The following is a 409-nucleotide window of genomic DNA, read 5'->3' on the forward strand; positions in this document are numbered from 1 at the left end:
GTGCCACCGTCTGCCGATGGAGCCATGACCAGGGCAGGCCAAAGTCCAGGCTGCAACTCTGTGGCCTCGGGAAGTTAGGGCCACTGAGGCCAGACAGTGCTGCCCATCACTGCATCCTGCCTCCTGCTCTGACCTGAGGGCCGGGCTCATCACAGGACCCATGGCAAGGAGTAGGCAAGGCCTCAATTCATCTCCCACCCACCTCCCAACAGCCAGGAGTCCTGAGCTCTGAGCTGCCCCCAGCACACTGGGCCCCTGGGGTCAGGAGGGCTAGAGCCCTAGGCCTGGGCTATGCATACAAGGCTGCACTCTGAGGACCCAGGTCCCCATATTCCTTGGGGCCCTGGGGTCACCAGCAAACCACAGTGAACCACAAGCAGGGCCCAGGAGAAAGGTAGAGTCTACAGCG

This window comes from Manis javanica, chromosome 5, assembly GCF_040802235.1.
Source record: "Manis javanica isolate MJ-LG chromosome 5, MJ_LKY, whole genome shotgun sequence".
NCBI classification, from domain to species: Eukaryota; Metazoa; Chordata; class Mammalia; order Pholidota; family Manidae; genus Manis; species Manis javanica.